The following is a 23,411-nucleotide window of genomic DNA, read 5'->3' as shown; positions in this document are numbered from 1 at the left end:
CTCTCAGGATGTTAGGAGTAAATACTGGAGAAGTAGATGTGAACAGAGCTGGTCAGGCCCTGAAGAAGGTGGGGGAGAGTTCTGAATGCCTGTCTAACAGTGGCAATGGGGGAGGGAAGGCAGAACATCCAATTCAGAAGTTTTGAGTGGAGGTGATAGGGCCACTTGCTCAGCCATGCTCATTGCTGCTATATTCATAATAGTCAGAAATCAGAAACAACTTAGATGTCCCTCAGCTGAATAATGGGCAAAGAAAATGTGGTACATTTACACAATGCAGTATCACTTAGCTCTTGACAAAAAATGACATCATATATGCAGGCAAATGGAAGGAATTAGAAAAAAATTATCCTGAGTGAGGAAATTATCCTGAGTGAGGTAACCCAGACTCAAAAAGATAAATAAGATTGGTATTTTATTCAGCCATCATCAGAGAGTCTTCCTCCTGCAACAGATGGGAACAAATACAGAGACCTACAGCCAGACATGCAGGAAGAGGGAGACAATACATACACACAACTCTAAATAAGATGCCGCCATCAAATCTCCTCTCTCAGAGTCCAGGGAACCCGATGAAAGATGAGGCAAAAGGAGTCAGGGAGACAGAGGGGACAGAGGACACCAGGAGAACAAAGCCCTTTGAAACAACCAAGCAAGATTCATGTGATCGTACAGAAACTGAAGCAGTATGTAAGGAGCCTGCACGGGTCTGTACCAGGTCCTCTGCCTATACACCATCATCTTTCAGCTTACTACTTTATTGGAATCCCGAATGTGTGAACAGCTGGGTCTCTGATTCTTGTTCCTTCTCTTGGGGCTCTTTTATTTTTCTGCAGGCTTGTTTTGTCCAACTTAGATATGTTTTTTTTTTTTGTTTTATCTATTATATTTTAGTTTGTTGTGTTTTGTTGTTATCTCTTAGAAGACTATTCTTTTCTAATGAGGGACAGAAAGGGGGTGGATTTGGGTGAGAGAGGAGGAAGGGAAGAACTGGGAGGAGTAGAGTGAGGGGAACAGCATTCAGATTTTATTGTCTGAGAAAAGAACCTATGTTTAGTAAAAGAGGAAATAAGTGGGGGTGGCGAGCTTGATGGGATAAGTTAGAATATCTGATTGTTTTCATGTGGGACCTGGAACTGTAGGAAGAGACTTCAAAGTGAAGGAAAGTGGCTTTCAGTAAAGGTCAAAGCAGAAGGAAAGAGGAGGTTGGGGAAGGAGGTGGAGGGGCTCAAAGTTCTTTTAAGATGAATATGGTGAGGGCTAGAGAGATGACTCAGCACTTAAGAGCATTGGCAGCTCTTCCAGAGGTCTTGAGTTCAATTTCGAGCAACCACATAGTGGGCCTAATGCCCTCTTCTGGCCTGCAGATGTACATGCAGATAAAGCATCATATATCTAAAATAAATAAATCTTAAAAATTATTTAAAAAGATAAAAGTATGGTGTCCAAAAAAAAAGAGAAGAGAGGACTTATCCAGCCAGGGCAGGTGGAAGTCTAGAGGATGTCAATTTATCTATCTCTAGGACAATATGTGGGACACAGAGTATGTTGGGAGACGGACAGATGTGTGGGCAGTATTGAGGAGGTTTGTTAACTTGCAGTTTGTGGGGAAACATGACTACAGCCATCTTGTTGGTAGCTGCCATCCTGCCTGTCTCGGATGCATTCCAAATCCCTGAAGATAAGTCCACCAGAAATGTCCACTGAGCAATTTGTGCCAATCATTTATGTTGGGACTTAACTAATATCAGCATGCCAACATGAAGAATTCTTTATAATTAGAACCCTCAGGTACATTCTGATCATCTCTGGGACATCTTTGCCCAGCTTAGCCTTATCCTCCTGCCTCTAGGTGTGGAGCACCTCCTGTTCTGTTGCCTCTGAGACACTTCTGTGGTTAAGTCTCTAATTATTCTTGTGTTCACCGTTTTCTTTGACTTTGTGGCATCTTCTGCCTTAAGCAGTGGTTCTCATGTGCTAGATTTTCTGAAACATCATTGGACAGTTGAATGTAGCTTATCTTATTCCATGGTTTTGATATAGACATGAAGGATTCTACATATTTATTAGTAACCAAGGACAGGGCTGTATTGATGTGTATTTTTTAAGGGGTGCAGGTGTGCTATCAGGAGAGACTGGGAGGAAGGCCGTTCAATACTCACTCTCCAGTTTTGATGATTTACAGATACTAATGGAACCAAAATTGAATGGTGAAAATTTAGGATGCAAGAGTAATTAGAAAGATTACAGATGTGAGTCTCAGAATGCCCCATAGTATTAGAGAGAGTTGAATTGTGAATGCCTCTGCCAAATTCACATTGTCCTGGCATATTAGACAATAGGTATAAAATGTTCCTATATGTCTGAAAAACCATTCTGAGGCAATAGCTGCTGGCAACTCTTCTGCAGGTAATGACAACACCAATCCTCACACATCTGCTAAGTGGATGGCCTATCAGTGGTGCTTAACGATGACGATTTGTTTCTGGGAGGAAGTGTTTGCTAGTCAGCAACCACACATCTTATGTGTGAGACTGCGGGGAGAGATGTGATTGCAAGGGCTTTCTCAGAGCGTGTCCTTCTCAGGAACAGCTCAACATCCAGTGCATGATCTGGCATCCATTTCCGTGAGGGAGAGAGAATCAGGATCCTCACTTTGAATACCAATTAAATGGCTTAAAATGACCCGGTAAATGCATTGATTCCAGACAATCTGGCTCCAGTAGGAAGAAAAAAAAGCTTTGATTACTATGGAAACTTAAATGCCATGATAGAAAACTGGCTGGAGCGGGGGCCAGGGTTCTTTAGAGTTATTAAAAAGAGGGTCAATGACCTCTTTTGACTTTGGGCTCCCAGGGAGAAACTTCTCTCCTTAGGAAGGAGCTGGTGAGGGTCCTTCAGAGAAAAAAAGGGGTGGCTTAGACTGACAGTTTAAGTAATAGAACAAGAGTCTTATAAGTAGTCCTTGCTTTAGGTGACACTTGGATACTTTGAACTTGCTTCTCTACTCCCTTTCCTTGTCCTTCCTTTCTTTCCCTCCCTTCCTCCTTTGTTTCCTTCCTCTGAGACAGGCTTGTCTCTAACTTACCTTGTTTCCTATAGGCTGGCATTAAACTTAAGATACTCCCGCCTCTACCTCCCAAGTGTCATAGTTATGTGCCCTATGCAGGACTTTGATCTGATTTTATTTTTCATTGCTGGAGACTGAACCCAGGACTTTGCCAGGCAAGTGTTTTGCCATAGAACTCTATCTCTAGTCCCTTTTAGCTTTTCTTTCAACACAGGGTATTGATATGTTGCTCAGACTGGCCTCAAACTTGTGATCCTTTAGTCTCATCTCCTGAATATATAAGATCACAGGCATGTCTGTCAGTATGCATGTATATATGTATGCAGTGTATATATGTATCTGTATCATATTATTATCAACTCTTATTAGGATGAATCAGATATAATTAAGGAGTATTGAGAAGAGGTATCAGCTCCACAGAAACAGAAGACTACCACTTCTGGAATAGGCCTCTGAGTGCAACATCACCTAAGAAGGTTGCTACTATTTCTGGAGAGATAGTGGAAAGAAGGCATTAAGGTTCAGTGCTGCTGGTGACATCCATTGTGGGTTTCCTCTAAGGTGACTCCTGGAATTTGTACCATTGTGTGGTCCTTTCATTCCAATGTGGGCTGCACCTAATGGCTTCCTTCAGATTAATAGACTATGGAAGAATGGTGAGGTTCCAGTTTTGAGACTGGGTGGCAGAATGATCATAGATTTCTTTCTTAATTGATTTTTTTTTGCTCTTTTATTCCAAGAAAAACTGTAGGAATTCCTACTGCCAGTAGCCTTTAAGTTACCTGCCCACTTGGGTGTGGCCTCTTATACTATATATGCCTATGTAAAGTGCATGTCCGGCCTCTTTTCTGGCTGTGGGATTTGGTTGCTCTTCCTCATTCCAGCAGAGGATTGTGATCTGTGAGTCTACCCTTAAATAAATAACCTTTTATTATACTCAGTTCCGAGCTATTATGGGATTTCTGTTTTAGCGTCCTTCTTCATCTGGCACCCCACGTGAATCTGAACTTCACAGCTACCAGGTGGATAGGCTTAAAGGCCTAAATGATCCACAGCCCAGAAAGTCTCCCACCCTCACCAGTTTGACTTGCTTTTGTTTTTTGTAAAACCCCACCACAGCGGAGCTAACTGTGTGTGGCACCTTGGAAATTTCCCAAGCACCAACACGCCCCTGCCCCCACTGCCATGTTCCATGCTACATGGCGACTTTCAAAACTTCTGGTTTATACTTCCGACTCCTGAGTTCTGGGTTTCTTGCTCTGTTACAGAATTGATTTAATTGCTTTTAATTTGTTGAGCAAAGCATATTTCTTAGTATTTAACCAGCACCAAGGTGGGGAAACCTAAGTAGCTCAGGACTGTTTGTGGTACCAGGTTGCACCTCTAGTCACAACTTTGCAACAACACCTGCTGAACAATAAAGATTGTTACACCTAAAACAATCTACCGGATTCATAACAGGTAATTAATAATCAATAAACTTGAAAGTTGTATAATTGCAGACAACATTACCATTGATACTTTTCTGTATTCTGCAAGGCTTATATGGTTATGGTGATATTTCCATTTATTGGATATTGGGACTCAGTATTTTTCTTCATGTTATATCCTTAAGAAAATGGTTTGATAACAGAGTCAAGAATCAGGCACTTTTAGAAATGATACAGTATTTATAGACTAATAATGAACAGCTAGCTGACAGGATTAATACCACTGGAAATCAAACGTTACCTGAAAAATTAATACTATTGAAAAAAGTAACATTAATTTGACAGACAAAATTCATGTCAAAGGATACTGAGAAATCTGAAAGAATTCATATTGTTGAATTTGACAATCAAAATTTGTTAAAAAGTTATGATGGGTTAGCAGATAGAGTATATTTCCAGGATGGCAATCTGCACGCTATTCAAATAATGGCCAAGGATGAGGTGTTATCTTTAAAGGGAAAACTTCAGACCTTGGAATCACATGTGCAGAATGAGGACCAGAGGCTAGGTGCCTCAATGAAATCACTAGAAATATATACAGGCCAGGAGATTCAGGTTTTACAAAAGACAGAAGTAAAAAGATTTGAAATGATTGAGGAAATTATTGGAGCTGATGAGCAAGGAAAGAAGGTACAAGGACAGAATTTAACATCACCAGTAGCTGTCAGAGATGACTTACCCAGGGTTTTAGCTTCCTACCCTGTAACCTACTCTGACAAAGCATCAAGTTCTAAAGGCTCAAAAGGATACAAAGAAGGTAGATGGATACCTATAGGAATGAATGCTCTAAAAGAAATTAAGCAAGCTGTCATAACTTAGGGCTTGCAGTTTGCATTTTTAGGGGGATGGCAAAGACATGGATTTCTAGCTTTAAAGTGATGCCATATAACTGGCTTCAGTTAGTTTCAGCAGTCCTGGATGACTGGCCTCAACTGATGTTGAAATGTTATTTCAGAGAAGAGGCTAAAATTTTAGAACAACAGGGAAAAGAAAAAGGACTTGAAGGTTTCCAAAATCAAATTCTTGGTGAGGGCACTTTGCTGACACACAGGCTCAAGCTGTTTATGATGAACAAATCTTGTCCCTGTGCCACAAAGCAGCCTTAAATGCTTGGGACAGGATTCAAGAATAGAAAAAAGAATTGAACTATATACCAGGGTTACAGGGCCAGAGAGAACCCTTTAGAGACTTTTTTTTACAAAGATTAACTAAGGCTGTACAAATAGGAGTAACAGACCCAGATGCTAGATGAGTACTTATTGAATCTCTGGCTTTTGAAAATGCCAACTTAAAATGCAAAAATATATTTCAGCCTTTAAAGGTTAGATCAGCACCAACGGACGAATGAATACTGCATACAATGAACACTGTGACATTTGACTGTAATACTCAATCTTTGGTAGGAGGAGCAATTTCCAAAGGAATGAGGAGACATCAAAATGCCAAATGTTTTAATTGTGGTAGAATAGGACATCTGGGAAGGGAGTATAGAAAAGGAATTCCTAGGAATAATATCTCCTTTGGGAATGGCAAGAATAGGAGGACTCAGCCTTCAGCTATATATAGAAGGTGTGGCAAATGCCAACATTGGACCAATAAATGCAGATCAACAAAAGACAGACAAGGTAACCTGATACCATCAGGAAACTCCTTGGGGGGGCCTCTCACAGACCCCAAGTCAAAAGTGGTCCAGACATTCCCAGTCACTGTGGAGGACAAATCTCACCAGGTAAATTAAAAAATCTAGAGCCAGCCGGGTGGTGGTGGCACACGCCTTTAATCCCAGAACTAGGGAGGCAGAGGCAGGCTGATAGCTGGTAGTTTGAGGCCAGCCTGGTCTACAAGAGCTAGTTCCAGGACAGGCACCAAAGCTACAGAGAAACCCTGTCTCAAAAAACCAAAAAAAAAAAAAAAAATCTAGAGCCTTCTGTAAAAAAAACCATGGTGTTCTAGATGATGGAATAAACATGGAGGATAAATAAAAAAATTCTAATAGGAAATTAGGAATCATATATTCTGGCAGACTTCTATAAATGATCAAAGATCAAAGCTAAGAGTGCGTATAAGTGACCTTGTAATTGTGGGTTTGATAGACATGGGTGTGGACATGAGTATCATTACTCCAGAATCTTGGCATCCAAAATAGCCTCTTCAAAAGTCAGATGTCCAATTATTAGGAATTGGAACCATATCTCAAGTGAAACAAAGCATGAGATGGGTTGAATGCATAGGGCCAGAAGGACAGAAAGGAAAGTTGAGGCCGTTTGTGGCTAATATTGCAGTGAAAATGGGGTCATGACCTGCTGCAGCAATGGAATACCCAGAATAACATTCTTGCAGTCCCAGAAACTCATAATTCTGGGAAGGATATTATAAGGTACTATACACAAAGGTCACATTCAGGCTGTACAAGAACACAAAGCAACAAGCAAAACTTTAGAGGAACAAAAAATCTTACCATTAGATGGTTAACTGAGAAACCAACTTGGGTTAAACAGTGGCTGTTAACAGAAGACAAACTGCAGGCTTTAGAACAACTGGTACAGGAGCAACTAGATGCTCACCATATTGAAGAATCAACCAGCCCTTGCAATTCTGCTGTATTTGTTGTTAAAAAGAAATCTGGTAAATGGAGAATGGTGACAGATCTAAGAGCTGCCAACAAGGTAATTCATCCTATTGTCCCTCTACAATATGGTGGAATTCCTCCACCTTCTCTATTACCAAAAGTATGGCCTCTTATAGTTATTGATTTAAAAGATTGTTTCTTCACTACAACTTTACAAGAAAAGGATAGAGAAAAATTTGCCTTCTTAGTTCCTACTTGTAATAATTTTCAGTCTACTAGTAGATACCAGTGGACCGTCCTTCCACAGGGAATGCTCAGTAGCCTCATCTATGCACCAATACTTTGTAAGTCAGCCATTGGAAAAAAAATTCCAATAAGTAAAAAATTTCCTAAATCTACAATTTACCATTACATGGATAATATTTTGCTATCTGATTCAAACACAGATACTTTGAAAGAATTCTTGAAGAAGTAAAGAAAGTTTTGCCAAAGTGGGGATTACAAACTGCTCCTGAAAAAATACAGAGAGGAGATTCTGCTAGGTACCTAGGTTATAGAGTAGGTTTACAGAAAATTAGAACACAAAAGGCACAAATTATTGGGGAAGAAGTTTTGCTCTTGTTTCCACAGGAGAAGAAAAACTATGGATACCATCAAAATTAATAAAGATTTCCTTTGAAAAAGAGAAATTTCTTGAGAAAGAGAAATGACAGCTCATCCACAACAGTGATAACCATATAGGTGGTAAGGAAATCACATAGGTTTGGGGCAGGGTTCTGCTCTTGTCTTTACAGGAAAATATACATCTTCAAAAATTCAAAAGACATTGGATGTTTGGATGCTGACAGAAGGAAAAATAACTATCTAATAAGGATCATCAAGAAAAAGGAATATGACTTATAAGGACAGGTGATAAAAGTATATAAATTTAAATGTATATATTTATGAATATATAGAGCTGTCTTTGGAGTTGGACAATGGCTCTGTCCTTCTCCAAATTCAAGCATGTTATTAAAAGAAAAACTCAGAGTTTCTGTCTCATGTCAAGAGCTATCTGTATGGGACAGAAAGAAGATAGAATTTAGAAAATATTTTACTTTTCTTCATACCTATTTTTGTCTCTATCATACCTTTAATTGAACATATATGTCTGTATATGTCTATATGTTTAGGTTTTCCACAATGAACAATGAATTTTCCTTCAGTAGTCTTTGAAGTTCCCAGGAAAATAGATGGGGCCCCACAGCAACAACTCCACCTGGTTGATATGATGTCATGATGCTGATAGTGCTACTATAAGACATGTTTTTGGTACCTGCTGCTCAAGATCATCATTTTACTTCCACAGGACCCCATAAAAATAACATTGCCCCCATGACAGCTGGAAGTAATTCTAGAAGACTATGTCCCTTCTCCCAACAAAGTCTGTTTTCAGGGTCAGGGACATCATTTAGAGCTTGATTATAATTGGTATAGGGTTGGGGGTTGGGGAAAATTATGTAGGATCAGTGATCTCTTTGAAAAAAAGGAGATAATAGATTAGTATGCACTTTCTCACACTAATAATAATAGTGAGTAATAGAGTGAATACATTGGTGTAGATTCTTGTACATTGCTTCAAGCTTAAATTATATTGAATATGTCCCTATTTTTATCTACAATATTTGTATACCTAGGGAAAATTATTTTGTCATATTGTATGCATGCTTCTACTCTGCTTAAGACATTTTGTATTTTGATACAATTTTAGAATGTATTTATTATATTGCAATAGACATTTCTACCTCTAATCAGGATACTTATACATTGTTTACATTTTGAGATCATTGCCCTCATTTGTTGCACAGTTGTTTAAAGATTGTTGAAGTCTTAGTCTTTAAGTTATATAGGTATCAAGATTCATAGGTCAATAGTCATTCATGCTTGTCATACTTACGGTTAGACTAATCAGGTTCTTTAGATACATAGAGATTATATTCTGCATAAATAGGTAATTTTCAACTACTCCAAAGAGCTGTAGAATATGGCATTTAAATAACTTAGGGTTGGGCTAACTAGGAGAGATGGCTCAGTGGTTAAGAGCACTGCCTGCTCTTTCAAAGGTCATGAGTTCAATTCCCAGCAATCACGTAGTGGTTCACAGCCATCTGTAATACAATCTAGTGCACTCTTCTGGCCTGTAGGCATACATGCAGACAGAGTACTCTATACATAATAAATGAATAAATCTTAAAAAAAGATCTTAACATCATGTTAAAAATATTAAAAAAAAATAACTTAATTGAGGAAGACACAAGAAGATGGAAATACCTCTCAGGCATGAGGATTGGTAGGATTAACATTGTGAAAATGACATTCTACCAAAAGTTTAGGGGACTTAGGAGGTGGAGTCTTGCTGGAAGAAGGGGGTCACTGGTGGTGTGTTTTGAAAGTTTATAGTTTGATTCCACTTCCTGTTCTCTCTCTCTGCTTCCTAAGTGTAGATAAAATGAGAACTTTCTGCTTCCAGCTCCCACTTCTGGGCCTTCCCAACCATTATGGACTGTATCCCTCTGAAGTCATAAGTGAAAATAGATTAAAAAAAATTAAAAGGTTTTTTTTTTTTTTTTGTCAGGGATTTTATCACAGCAACAGAAAAGTAACTAGCCACAGAGAGAAATTGAGGCCCTCAGTCCAGCAACCCTCAAGGAATAAGATCCAATAGACACGGAAGTGAGCTTGGGAGTGGATCCCCCTTCAGCCAAGATGCTGGTAGCCTTTTAAGAGACCTTAAGTAAGAAGAGTCAGCTAGCCTATTCCTGGATTCTTGACTCACAGAGACAGTGAGGAAATAAATATGTGATGCTTTCAAGCTGCTAAAGTTTAGATCAATTTGTCATACAGCAGTAGGCAACTTACTTGTGCACCTCCCTTGAATTATTGGAAAGCTTCAGTAGAGTCATGAGCCCTGGCCTTCTTCAAGCTACTACCTGATGTAATTATTCTCCATGGGCGTGAATTCATCTTTAGACAGCTTTATTGTTTAATATTTAGCCCTCATATTCTGATAGCTAACAACCTTCATGGCCTCTTCCATGGTCTTGTGTCCCTTGAGTTGTGAGGTGATAAAATGTTTACAGAGAAGCATATGAAGTACGCTGGGGATAATGGATTTTATTCAGAGCTACCGACGTTAATAGATCACCTTTCCTGTCAGCATGGCCTGCTTATTTTGCAACTCACAGGACTTGGAGCACATTTAAGTTTGATGTGACATCTCATTAATTTGCACAGGGTCCTGGGAACATTAGGGCACTCATAATCCCCTTTGATTGACATCTATCCACTTAGATGTTCAGAAGCAAGCCAGCCCAGATGTTCCTTTGCTCAGTCATGTGGAGAAGAGACTCAGACAGAATGATGCACTGGGCCATTCAGTCCCGGGGTCAGCATTGTCACAGTATCCACATAGAAGAACTGTTTCTGATACTAGTTCTAAGGATATATACAAGCTGCAGGCAGAACTTGATAATCACCCACAAGAGTGCGATTGCGTGAAAAAGAGGCATTTGTGGGTTTGCTTTTTTTTGAGTCAACGGGATATGCAAATATGAGACACTGTGAAATGGGAAAAGAAGTATATGGATCAGCACTCAAATTTTGGTGTTGTCATTTGCTAGCATGCTATCTTGGTTCCTGTCTTACTTTCTTATCATGTGTATAGTGGGGATAACACAATAAAATTAAATATCTAATTCAAATTTAACAAATATATCCTGATTTGTTTAAGTTGATAGATATATAAAAAATTCCCTGACCTGTGTATGTTATTCAAGAATGAGGAGCTCTTCCTGTGAATCCCTGCTATGAGTAACCTAAGGTCTAGCACAGTACCTGATGAAGGCTGCCATGATTCTTGAGCCAGTAATAAGTCCAAAAGATAGTGGGTGAAGTAGTCATGGCCCTGCAGACCTCCTTTGAAGAATATGTTGCTGTTTTGGCTTAAGTTACATGGTTGCCCTGCGATCTCCCTAGTATTAGCACCATGTGGATGGGGCCTAATATATACCAGGATCAATGCCAACTTCAGCTCTGGACATTCTGACAATGACTCTGGTTCTGGGTATAGCTCTAACTTCTCCAATCGCTCAGATGTGAGGCTGGGATGGCAAACATTGCCTAAATGACAGCAGCTGTCCTCTGGCTCTTCCCAGAAGCTCCAGATAAAGAAAAGGATAGAATTATAATCCTTCCAAAAGGAGAAATGTTTATGTTTTTCTTTGGTGATGTTGTGGATGGGGCTTGGGTAAAGCAAAGGCTAATGGTTTCAGAAGAAAGGAGAAAGGACCAAGGTAAACCATGGCCCACAACAAGGAATTCTTGATGGCAAGAATGATGTACATCAAGAGCAACATCTGACTGTCAGCTTATGGTCATGTATGCCACTCAGGGATGCTCAAGCTCTTTAGGAATACCTAGCATATCTTGCAGATAAGATACCACTGAAGATCAAAGGGTCTTTGGGTTGATGTTTTTATTTCTCCTTCCTGTACCAAAGATGCTAAAAAAGGTAGATCGAGAGAGCACTGGAGCCAGGATGGAACAAATCCCTCCTGTTAGGGCTCAGAGAAGTCTGCAGAAGAGGAGGTAGAAAAAGTGCGAAAACCAGAGTAGATGGAGGACACCAAGAAAACAAGACCCTATAAATCACCTGATTCCAGCTCGTACGAACTCACAGAGACCGAGTCAGCATGCGCAGGGCCTCCACAGGTCTGCCTCGGGTCCTTTGTGTGTTATGGCTTCCAGCTCAGTGATTTTATGGGATTCCTGGATGTACAAGAGAGTGGGTCTCTGGTTTTTGGTGCCTTCTCTTGAGCTTTTTTTTTTTCCTACTGTTGTTTGTTTTGTCTAATTTCAATGTAAAATTTTTTATCTTATTTTTATAGTAAACAAGCAAACAATCCAAAAATGACTTTTCTGTCCTGCTTGGTAATAAGACACTCAAGACATTCCCCTACTACTGAATACTGTATGAATTTCCTACTAACAAAAAACTTCTTGAATTCTAGGACTGACTTATGAGTGCCTGGTTTATCATCACCAACCCTCTAAATAGTGTATTGTTTCACTTACAGTTTAACTAACATAAAACTGCACATTTTATTTCTGTCTCTGGTCTTCTGGTGCAATTGTCCTTAATCTTTCCTTCTATGTTTTAAGTACTACAAAGTGTTGTTAGAATCATTTGAATAACCAAAAGATGAAAGCATCCACGTATCCATTTATTTATGGGTTCAGTTATTTTTGCGTAGATTTGGATTTATGTTTGACATCATGTAACATTTTCTGAAGTGCAGATCTGCTGGTGTGATGAATTCTCTCAGCTTTTGCTTGAAAACTTTATTTTTGCCTTCATTATTTTTTTTGCCTGAGTATAGAATTCCGGGTTGACAAGTTTTAGCTCTTAAAAGGCATTATTCCATTTTCTCCTAGATTTTTTATAGTGTCTGGCTAGAAGTTGAGCTTTCCTTGTGTCTTTGTGTCTGTTTCAATCTCCCTCTGAATATTATAAAATGCTTAAAATTATCTCATTGCATATATGTACCATGTTCTTGTGTTACATAAGAGCATTTTCATACAAGTACATATCGTATTTTGAGCATATTCCCCGCATCCATAGACTTTCCCTTTCTATTTCCCCATTATTCCTCCTGGACTTTTCATATCTACTTTTGTATCCTTTCTATTTTGTATATATGTATAACCTTCATGACCCATCATAACAGAAATAATGATAGCCATACTATTCACTTAATATAATCACGTTCAATTGCATCCATTTCCCTGAAAATTACAACTTTTTTTACGACTGAATTTTTTAAATTGTGGATATATGCAATGTTTTATTCTTATATTTTTAAAGAACCATTTAAACCACTTTATTACTGTCTGTGTGCAAGCCATGACATGTATTTGGAGGCAGGACGACAACCCTATAAGTTGTTCTCTCCTTTTATCTCCATTTGAGCTCTGAGGATCCCTAACTTTAGTTGTCAGGTTTGTGTGACCGGCAGCCCTACCTATCAGCCATTCCTATCAGCCCATAACTAATTTTTTTAAATCAAGTTTTCTGCTCCTGAATACTTAGGTTGATTCCATCACTTAGTTTTTGCCAAGAGTACTGTAGTAAGCAGTGCTGTACAAGTGTCTGAGATATAATGATTTGGAGTCTTTTGAGTAAATATCTGGGGGTGATGTTGCTGGGTCATATGGTAGATCTATTTTTAGCTTAGTTTTTTTTAATATTTATTTATTATGTATACAATATTCTGTCTGTGTGTATGCCTGCTGGCCAGAAGAGGGCACCAGACCCCATTGTAATGAGGTTATGAGGCTCCATGTGGTTGTTGGGAATTGAACTCAGGACCTTTGGAAGAGCAGGCAATGCTCTTAACCTCTGAGCCATCTCTCCAGCCCCTAGCTTAGTTTTTTTTTTGAGGGGGATAAGAGATCCTGTGTCCACCTCCCATCTCACATTGGGAGTGTTGGGATTACAGAGGAACACCCCTGCATTTGCTCTCACGTGGATTCTGGGAATCCAAACTCAAGTTCTCACACTTGGGCAAATTTTGAAACACTAAGCTTCTCCACAGTCCAAATGTTAGGTTTTTGATGTACTGTCTTTAGACTTCCATGGTAGCTGGGCTAGTTCACATTCTCACTAGTCACATCCTAAGCAACATTTGTTGATTGTTTTCTAAATGACTGACATCCTGACTAGGGAGAGATGGATATCAAGGAAGTGTTAATTTGAATTTCTCTGATGGCTCTTAAAGTGGAAAGATTTTTCAAAAGTTCATCGACTAGTTGTAGTCTATCTCTTGAAACCTTCTGTTCATTTCATTAATCAATTTGTTGGTTGTGTTGTTTGATTTCTTTTCTTTCTTTTTATTTTAGAATTTAGGACATTTAATTTTTCCTAAAGTCATTGAAGCAAAAAAAAAATATGATAAACATTCCTTTACAACCCCCAACACAAAAAAAGACCTTAGGAAAAAAACATAAACAAACAAAAGCCTCTGTCATTTAACAAGTAACAGTGTAAAATCCCAGAGTACTTTCTTTAAAATGAATTGGGAAAGATTGGGATGGAAGGATCTAGTCAAACTTTGTCTTTTTTCCTTGTGGCTTGAAGTCTGCCACTTTGGAAGTCTCTTCAACCTCCAAAGCCCCCTCTCCACGCCCCCTTCCCCAGGCCTCTGCCACCAAATCCGCCTCTTCCTCTTTTTCCACTGCCTTGGCCACCACAGCCACCTTCACTCTTAGGTTTGGCCCAGTCCAAGGTAACTTTGTTCCCATCAGTTTCTCCATCTTCCATGACCTCCTTGGCAGCTTTGGCATCTTCCTCACTATTAAAGTCTACAAACCAAACCCTTTAGAGGAACCAGTTTCCCAATCAATAACTACTCTTGCACGAACAGAGCCCACAAATGATTCTTTTAAGGTCTCTTCAGTGGTATCTTTATACAGACCTTTAACAAACAGAGTTTTGAATGGCTGTCTTCTTGCATTAGGTGAATCCCTGGGTCCTTGTAACTCCAGCCTGATTGTTCTGCTCCCAATTTCCATTTTACTACAGGAGCTTAAAGCTTCTTTAGCATCTTCAAATGAAGCAAAGTCTATAAATGCATACCCTTTAGATCTGCCTTGTTGGTTCTGGGACACTTTGATAAAAGTTGTTTTCTCAAATGATTTCTGAAGAGTTTCTTCTGTTGCACTGTAGGAAAGGTTACTTAAAACCAAAAGTTTTGATTCAGCACCCCAGGTGCTGCTATTCTTTCCAGCTCTTTCTTGCCTTTGTTGTCCTTTCTCCCCAGTGTAGTAAAGTAAAACAGATTGCCCATCAATTTCTGCCCCCTGCTTCTCTTCAAAGATTTTTTTCTGCATCAGTTTCAGACTTAAATTCAATATAAGCAATCCCTTTACTCCTCCTATCCTGGCTAACCAATATGTTCTCCACGGCATCTTCAAACACTTCTTCTAATTCATCCTCAGTGATGTTGAATGAAAGGTTTTTTGCTAAAAGTGTTCCTGCAGCTTGAACTTTCTTACTGTCTCTTCCTTTGGTTTTTCTAGTTTAATGTCATTGCCAAACACTTTTAAAGCAGTGAGCTCCAAGGCCTTTTCTAGGTCTTCAGCAGACTCAAAGTCCACATAGCTAGATTTTCTAGTTGTACCAGTTGTGACATCCACAACAGCAAGATCATTTTTAGTAAAAAGTTCTCTGATGGCATCTTTTAATTCAGCAACAGACTTGTTTGGGTTAAGGTTTCCAATGAAGGGGTTGCAAGGTGTAGTTGATTCTGAGCCTTCCACCACTTTCTGTTTCTTGGCTTCAGGGACTCTTTTCTGTTTGGTTATTTCCTTCTTCCGTTTTCCAGGTGCTGCTTTAATAGGCTCTTCCTCTGCTTTTTCCTTCTCTTCCTCCTCTTCATCCATCTCCTCCTCCATCATCACCCTCTTCAGCCACAGTCTTGGCTTTCACAGGAACAACTTTTGGCAGAGTTTTCTTTCCTTTAGTGGGTGTGATTTCCACGCGTCATCTTCTTCATTGTCATCGTCCTCATCATCTTCCTTGTCCTCATTCTCTGAGGCAGGAGCAGCAGCAGCTATTTTGATGGTTTCAGTTCTTTCACTATTGGTGGCTCAGATTCATCCTCTTCCTCATCATCTTCATCCTCATCACTGCCATCTTCATCATCATCGTCTTCATCCTCATCACTCTCTTCTTGGCATTCCTACCATTCTTAGTGCCCTGGGCTGAAGTGACAGCTCCCTTCTTACCAGGGCCGGTTAACAATGCTTTTACTTGTGTGGTTCCCTTCTGACCAGGTGCTACAACTGCTTTGCTGGTGTAACTGCCTTATTGGCTGATGTGGCTGCTGCGTTTTTACCTGGGGTAACAGCAGCTTTCTTAGCTGGTATGAGAACTGCAACCTTTTCTGTTTGTAAAACAACCACTTTCTTTGATGGAGGTGTGATAGCCTTCTTGCCTATTTTTCTGATGGGGTGACAACCTCTTCTTCTCCACTACTGTCATCTTCTTCATCTTCTCATATTTCTTCATCCTCACAATCTTCTTCCACCTCCTTTGGGAGAGGAGCCATTATTTTTTTTGGAGTCACTGTGGGCTTTTTTTTTTTTAACTTTTAACTTCTATTCTATTTGTGTACCTTGTTTCCTTCTCTTTTCTTCTTGCTCTAGCTAGACTTCAGGCAGTATATTAAGCAAGAATGGAAACAGTGAACACCACTTGTTCCTGATTTTAATTGAAATGCTGAGTTTTCTCCCATCTGTGATGCTGACCATAAGACTCCCATATGTAACCTTTATTATGCTGAGGTATGGCTTTTCTGTGTCCTTTATTCAAGACTCTTATCATGAATGGTGTTAGAGTTCATCAAAACCCTCTTTTTTCTCTTTTTTTTATTTATTTATTTATTTATTAAAGATTTCTGTCTCTTCCCCACTGCCGCCTCCCCTTTCCCTCCCCCTCCCCAATCAAGTCCCCCTCCCTCGTCAGCCCAAAAAGCAATCAGGGTTCTCTGCCCTGTGGGAAGTCCAAGGACCACCCACCTCCATCCAGGTCTAGTAAGGTGAGCATCCACGAAACTGCCTAGGCTCCCACGAAACCAATAGGTCCAGTAGAATCAAAAACCCGTTGCCATTGTTCTTGAGGTCTCAGTAGTCCTCCTTGTCCGCTATGTTCAGCGAGACCAGTTTTGACCCAGGCTTTTTCAGACCCAGGCCAGCTGGCCTTGGTGAGTTCCTGATAGAACATCCCCATTGTCTCAGTGTATGGGTGCACCCCTCGCGGTCCTGAGTTCCTTGCTTGTGCTCTCTCTCCTTCTGCTCCTGATTTGGACCTTGAGATTTCAGTCCGGTGCTCCAATGTGGGTCTCTGTCTCTGTCTCCTTTCATCGCCTGATGAAGTTTAATATTCAGGAGGATGCCTATATGATTTTCTTTGGGTTCTCCTTCTTATTTAGCTTCTCTAAGAACCCGAATTATAGGTTCAATGTCCTTTATTTATGGCTAGAAACCAAATATGAGTGAGAACATCCCATGTTCCTCTTTTTGGGTCTGGCTTACCTCACTCAGGATGGTGTTTTCTATTTCCATCCATTTGCCTGCAAACTTCAAGAAGTCCTTGTTTTTTACTGCTGAGTAGTACTCTAATATGTATATATTCCATACTTTCTTCATCCATTCTTCAATTGAAGGGCATCTAGGTTGTTTCCAGGTTCTGGCTATTACAAACAATGCTGCTATAAACATAGTAGAGCATATACTTTTGTTGTGTGATAAGGCCTCTCTTGGGTATATTCCCAAGAGTGGTATTGCTGGGTCCATGGGTAGGTTGATCCCAAATTTCCTGAGAAACCTCCACACTGCTTTCCAGAGTGGTTGCACAAGTTTGCATTCCCACCAGCAATGGATGAGTGTACCCCTTTCTCCACAACCTCTCCAGCAAAGGCTATCATTGGTGTTTTTGATTTTCGCCATTCTGACAGGTGTAAGATGGTATCTTAAAGTTGTCTTGATTTGCATTTCCCTGATCGCTAAGGAAGTTGAGCATGACCTTAGGTGTCTTTTGGCCATTTGAACTTCTTCTGTTGAGAGATCTCTGTTCAACTCAGTGCCCCATTTTATAATTGGGTTGATTAGCCTTTTACGGTCTAGTTTCTTGAGTTCTTTATATATTTTGGAGATCAGACCTTTGTCAGTTGTGGGGTTGGTGAAGATCTTCTCCCAGTCAGTGGGTTGCCTTTCTGTCTTAGCGACAGTGTCCTTTGCTTTACAGAAGCTTCTCAGTCTCAGGAGGTCCCATTTATTCAATGAGGCCCTTACTGTCTGTGCTGCTGGGGTTATACGTAGGAAGTGGTCTCCTGTGCCCACGTGTTCTAGAGTACTTCCCACTTTCTCTTCAATCAGGTTCAGTGTGTTTGGACTGATATTGAGGTCTTTCACCCACTTGGACTTGAGTTTTGTGCATGGTGATAGATATGGGTCTATTTTCATTCTTCTACAGATTGACATCCAGTTTTGCCAGCACAATTTGTTGAAGATGCTCTCTTTTTTCCATTGTATACTTTTAGCTCCTTTATCGAAAATCAGGTGTTCATATGTTTGTGGGTTAAAGTCAGGGTCTTCTATTCGATTCCATTGGTCGACTTCTCTGTTTTTATGCCAATACCAAGCTGTTTTCAATACTGTAGCTCTGTAATAGAGTTTGAAGTCAGGGATGGTAATGCCTCCAGACGTTCCTTTATTGTATAAGATTGTTTTGGCTATCCTGGGTTTTTTGTTTTTCCATATAAAGTTGATTATTGTCTTCTCCAGATCTGTGAAGAATTTTGATGGGATTTTGATGGGGATTGCATTGAATCTATAGATTGCTTTTGGTAGAATTGCCATTTTTACTATGTTGATCCTCCCAATCCAAGAGCAAGGGAGATCCTTCCATTTTCTGGTGTCCTCTTCTATTTCTTTCTTCAAAGACTTGAAGTTCTTGTCAAATAGATCTTTCACTTCCTTGGTCAGGGTTACCCCAAGATATTTTATGCTCTTTGTGGCTATCGTGAAAGGTGATGCTTCTGTGATTTCCCTCTCTGTTTCCTTATCCTTAGTGTATAGGAAGGCAACTGATTTTTTGGAGTTGATCTTGTATCCAGCCACGCTACTAAAGGTGTTTATCAGCTGTAGGAGTTCTTTGGTAGAATTTTTGGGGTCGCTTATGTATACTATCATGTCATCTGCAAATAACGAAAGCTTAACTTCTTCCTTTCCAATACGAATCCCCTTGATCCCCTTATGTTGTCTTATTGCTATTGCTAGAACTTCAAGCACTATATTGAAGAGGTATGGAGAGAGTGGACATCCTTGTCTTGTTCCTGATTTTAGTGGGATGGCTTTGAGTTTTTCTCCATTTAATTTAATGTTAGCTGTCGGTTTGCTGTAGATAGCTTTTATTATATTTAGGTATGACCCTTGTATCCCTATTCTCTCCAAGACCTTTATCATAAAGGGGTGTTGAATTTTGTCGAATGCTTTTTCCGCATCTAATGAAATGATCATATGGTTTTTTTCTTTCAGTCTATTTATATGGTGGATTACATTGATAGATTTGCGTATGTTGAACCAGCCCTGCATCTCTGGGATGAAGCCTACTTGATCATAATGGATAATTTTTCTGATGTGTTCTTGAATTCGGTTTGCCAGTATTTTATTGAGAATTTTTGCGTCGATATTCATGAGTGAGATAGGCCTGTAATTCTCTTTCTTGGTTGGGTCTTTGTGTGGTTTTGGTATCAGGGTAACTGTAGCTTCATAAAAGGAATTTGGCAATGACTTTTCTGTTTCTATATTGTGAAATACGTTAAGGAGTATAGGTATTAGCTCTTCTTGGAAGTTCTGGTAGAATTCTGCGTTGAACCCATCTGGTCCTGGGCTTTTTTTGGAAGGGAGATTTTTGATAACAGTTTCTAGTTCTTCGCGACTAACAGGTCTATTTAGATCATTCACCTGGTCTTGGTTTAGCTTTGGTATATGGTACTTATCTAAAAAAATGTCCATTTCTTTTGCATTTTCCAGTTTTGTGGCATACAGGCTTTTATAGTAAGATCTAATGATTCTCTGGATTTCCTCTGTGTCTGTGGTTATGTCCCCCCTTTCATTTCTGATTTTATTTATTTGCGTGTTCTCTCTCTGTTGTTTAGTTAGTTTGGATAGGGGTTTGTCGATCTTGTTGATTTTCTCCAAGAACCAACTTTTTGTTTCATTGATTCTTTGGACTGTTTTCTGTGTTTCTATTTTGTTGATTTCTGCCCTCAGTTTGATTATTTCCAGTCTTCTACTCCTTCTGGGCACCTCTGCTTCTTTTTTTTCTAAAGCTTTCAGGTGTGCCATTAAGTCCCCAATGTATGCTTTCTCTGTTTTCTTTAAGTGGGCACTTAGTGCTATGAACTTTCCTCTTAGCACTGCTTTCATCGTGTCCCATAGGTTTGAGTATGTTGTCTCTTTATTTTCATTAAATTCAAGGAAGACTTTAATTTCTTTCTTAATTTCTTCCTTGACCCAGGTGTGGTTCAGTAGTTGACTGTTCAGTTTCCATGAGTTTGTCGGCTTTCTGGGGGTAGCATAGTTGTTGCCATCTAACTTTAATCCGTGGTGATCTGATAAGACACAGGTGGACACTGATATTCTTTTGTATCTGTGGAGGTTTCCTTTGTTTCCGAGTATATGGTCAATTTTTGAGAAGGTTCCATGAGCTGCAGAGAAGAAGGTATATTCTTTCCTATTTGGGTGGAGTGTTCTGTAGATGTCTGTTAAGTCCATTTGCTTCATTACCTCCAATAATTCTCTTAATTCTCTATTAGGTTTCTGTCTGATTGACCTGTCCATTGGAGAGAGAGGTGTGTTGAAGTCTCCTACTATTAGTGTGTGTGGTTTTATGTCTGCCTTGAGTTTTAGAAATATTTCTTTTACATAAGTGGGTGCTTTTATATTAGGGGCATAGATATTCAGGATTGAGATGTCATCCTGATGAATTGTTCCTGTTATGAGTATAAAGTGTCCATCTCGATCTCTTCTGATTGATTTTAGTTTGAAGTCAGTTTTGTTGGAAATTAGTATGGCCACACCTGCTTTTTTGTTAGGACCATTTGCTTGAAAGACCTTTTCCCAACCTTTTACTCTGAGTAGATGCCTGTCTTTGTGGTTGAGATGTGTTTCTTGCAAACAGCAGAATGTTGGATCCTGTTTTCGTATCCAATCCCTTAGCCTGTGCCTTTTTATAGGTGAATTGAGACCATTAATATTAAGTGATATTAGTGACCAGTGGTTGTTTACTCCGGTTATTCTTACTGTTTTCGGTAGTAGAGTTTGTGTGTGTCCCTTCTTTGAGTTGTACTGGTGAAGGTTCGCTAGATTCCTGAGTTATTGTAGTCAGTGTTGGCAATGTTGGATTCCTTGGGTTGCGATTTTCCTTCTATTACTTTCTGTAGCGCTGGATTTGTGGCTACGTATTGTTTAAATTTGTTCTTATCCTGGAATGTCTTGTTTTCTCCATTGATAGTGAATACTAGCTTGGCTGGGTATAGAAGTTTGGGTTTGCATCCATGGTCTCTTAGTTTTTGAAGAACCTCTATCCAGGACCTTCTGGCTTTCATGGTTTCCATAGAGAAGTCAGGTGTAAGTCTGATCGGTTTACCTTTATAAGTTACTTGGCCTTTTTCCTTTGCAGCTCTTAATATTCTTTCTTTAACCTGTATATTTTGTGTTTTGATTATTATATGGCGAGGGGATGCTTTTCTTTGATCCAGTCTGTTTGGTGTTCTGTATGCTTCTTGGATATTCAAAGGAATATCTTTCTTTATGTTGGGAAAGTTTTCTTCCATAATTTTGTTAAATATATTTTCTGGGCCTTTGAGCTGTAATTCTTCCCCTTCTTCTATTCCTATTATTCTCAGGTTTGGTCTTTTTATTGTGTCCCATATTTCCTGAATGTTTTGTGATGAGAATTTGTTGGCTTTGCTGTTTTCTTTGATCAGTGCGTTTATTTTCTCTATGGTGTCTTCAGAATCTGAGATTCTTTCTTCTATTTCTTGTATTCTATTGATTATGCTTGTTTCTGTAGGCTCTGCTCGTTGACCTAGATTTTCCGTATCCAGCTGGTCCCCAGTTTGTGCTTTCTTCCTTGCTTCCATTTCAGTTTTCAATTCTTGAACTGTTTCCATTACCTGTTTGTTCGTTTTTTCTTGGTTTCCCAGGGTCTCATGTACGTATTTACTCAATTCTTCAAACTTTTTGTTATACTTCTCATCCATTTCTATAAAGGTGTTTTTTACATATTGTTTAAGGGACTCTATTGCTTTCATAAAGTCGATTTTTTCCACTTCTTCTGTGTTAGGGTGTTCAAGTCCTTCTGTTGTAAGATCATTGGGTTCTGGTGCTTTCATGTTGTTTTTCAGCTTATTGGGAGAATTTTTGCCTTGGCGCCTGCCCATTTCCTCCTATTGATGATCTCTAATTGGTCTTTTAAAACCAGATCAGGTTTCCCTGCTGGCCAGAGGCTCCTCTTGCAAAATTCCCTCATTCTGTTTTCTGGCTCCTGCCAGGGGCCAACATCCCTCTCACCCCTCAGATGGGTCTTCAGGAAAAGAACCAGGTTCCCTCTTTGCCCGGGACCTCGCCAACCAAAGGCCTATCTCTTTGATTTAATTGTCCTGGGGCGATCTGCTCTTGGTGTTGCACTGGTCCCTGTCGCCTGCGTTGTCTGCCACTGTGTCAGTACCCGCCGGTCCTGGCTGCTGTGCCAGCTACGTCGCCCGCCCATCAAAACCCTCTTATGCAGCTATTGAGATGATCACATTTTTAGACCATGAGTCCATTTACATAACGTATCAGATTTCCTGTTTTGCATATGCTGAACCATCACTAAGTATTTGGGATGAAGCCAAATTGATCATGGTGAATTATATTTTCTCTTTGCTATTGAATTTGGTCTGTCAAATTCAAATTAACTTAATTTACTTAATTTTATCATCAACATTTGCATCTAGGTTTATCAAGGAGATTGGGATATAATTTTTTCTTTTTGTTGTTGTGTTTTTATCTGGTTTTGGTATCTTGTTGATTCTGTATTCATAGAAAGATTCTGGTAGCAATCTGTCTTTTTCTATTTTAAGAAATATTTAGATACCCACTAGTGCTGGTTCTTTTAAATCTGGTAGATTCAACAATGTCCATACCTAGGCCTGGACTTTTTTTTAGTGGAATTAAACATATTGTTACATTTATTTATTTGTATGTGTGCATGTGTAGGGGTGAGAGGATCATTTGTGAAAATCAATCTTTGTTTTCCACTATATAGGTGTGAGAATCAAACTCAGGTAATCAAGTTTGGGGCCAAGTACCTTTACTCACTAAATCATCGTATCAATTTCTAGTACAATTAAAAAGATTGCCACCCATCAGTGGTGGCACACATGCTTGGGAGGCAGAGGCTCATGGATCTCGGAGTTCAAGGTCAGCTTGGTCTACAGAATGAGTTCCAGGACAGCCATATTTACACAAAGAAACCTTGTCTTGAAAAAAAAAAAAAAACAAAATCAACCAGCCAACCAGATAAACAAAGAAACAAACAAAAAAACCCACTCCTTGTTATAGATCTGTTTAAATAGTTTACATTACCTTTGTTTAATTTTGGTGGATCATTAACATCTAGAGCTTCATTTATTTC

The 23,411-nt window shown here is 39.4% G+C and overlaps 1 pseudogene; it reads right to left on the bottom strand.

Moving 5' to 3' along the window:
- Nucleotides 1-14,324: 14,324 nt before the first annotated feature.
- On the bottom strand, nt 14,325-16,275 carry LOC126495004 (nucleolin-like; annotated as a pseudogene).
- Nucleotides 16,276-23,411: the final 7,136 nt, after the last annotated feature.

The sequence above is a fragment of the Alexandromys fortis genome, unplaced genomic scaffold (assembly GCF_014885135.2).
Source record: "Alexandromys fortis isolate MF-2015 unplaced genomic scaffold, M_Fortis_MF-2015_v1.1 scaffold_6, whole genome shotgun sequence".
NCBI lineage: Eukaryota > Metazoa > Chordata > Mammalia > Rodentia > Cricetidae > Alexandromys > Alexandromys fortis.
The sequence above is the reverse complement of the archived record's forward strand: the minus strand, read 5'-3'. Positions and strand labels throughout refer to the sequence as shown.